Source organism: Haplochromis burtoni, unplaced genomic scaffold (assembly GCF_018398535.1).
Source record: "Haplochromis burtoni strain Fernald_Lab_line unplaced genomic scaffold, NCSU_Asbu1 Contig_180, whole genome shotgun sequence".
NCBI lineage: Eukaryota > Metazoa > Chordata > Actinopteri > Cichliformes > Cichlidae > Haplochromis > Haplochromis burtoni.
The window spans coordinates 1,293,622-1,294,903 of record NW_024582541.1 but is presented as its reverse complement, the minus strand read 5'-3'; positions in this window follow the sequence as shown (position 1 = coordinate 1,294,903).

Below are 1,282 nucleotides of genomic sequence, written 5' to 3'. Positions count from 1 at the left end.
CAAATTCAAATCAAATTCAAATCAATTCACAGTACGATATGTAGTGAAATGCTTGGACAACTGCTCGTGACCTAAAAAAAAGTATGAATAAGATAGGAAATATGAAAAATGGGTAAATTTAACTAGGAAGGAATAAAATATAAATTAAGGTTAAAAATGAAATAACTGTACAACACAAATTAGAATGAAGGGTAAATTTAACTGGGAAAGAATAAGATAAAATATATAAATTAAAGTTGAAAATAAAATAACTGTACAACAAAATACACAAGTATAGAACTATATAAGAATGTATGTCATGTTTGTTTGTCTGTTTGTTTATTTTTTGGTTTTGAATTGTACACTGTATTGTGTTATGTAATTATGTACTATTTGTGAAAATAAAAAGGAAAAAAGTTAAAAACAAAAAAAAAACTTTGTGTTTTGTTGTGATGCTCCATTATTCATCTCACCTGTTTTGTTCAACATGGAGGCTTTCTGAGGACTGATGCTAATAAACATCACCACTCAAAAAACACAAAAAACAAAACCCCATTACATTTTCTTAGAACGAGTAGCCATGACAACCAACAGCAACATCAGTAGGCCCATCTTCTCCTCCCATGGCTGAAGAAGCTTAAAAGTGAAGCAGAACCCAGACTCTGATTCAGGACACTGGGCTTTTATCTTTCTAAATCAAGGACGGTTTTTCGAGTTCAAAGGTGGCTGTTGCAGACACGACTGTGAAAACACTCAGACAAACACAGAGGGTGTCAGGTTTGTTAGATGAACTATATTTAAGACAGAACATTTTGCACAAATTACTAATCAGGTAAACCAAAGTAATCCTCAAGGAATAGATGCACAATCAAACAGGTGATCTAAATGCTATATTCCATTCTTATACCACCAACACACAGAGCTATATGAGGTAATACACAGGATGTTGTGCAACAAAGTCATATAAGAAACTGCAAATAAAAGTGATTCTGGTCCCTGATCACGATGATCCTGCAGTATGGGTTGGTCCCTATGAGCAGCACAATGATAGCTGTGCGTAAACAAACTCTCCCTAACGTTGCTCTTCTTTCCCTTCAAAGAATTTATTCAAATACATTAAAAAAACACAACACCTTTTTATTTATTTTACTTATGGATCATAATAATGTTGGCATCACAATTTCTGCCTTAGCACTCCTGAACCAGGTTTTCACAAAAATCAGTAGTTGTATCAGCGCCTGCCACACCGGTGGGATCTCTTCTACAAATTTCTCAATTGCTTTCAGAAACACTGATGATATGT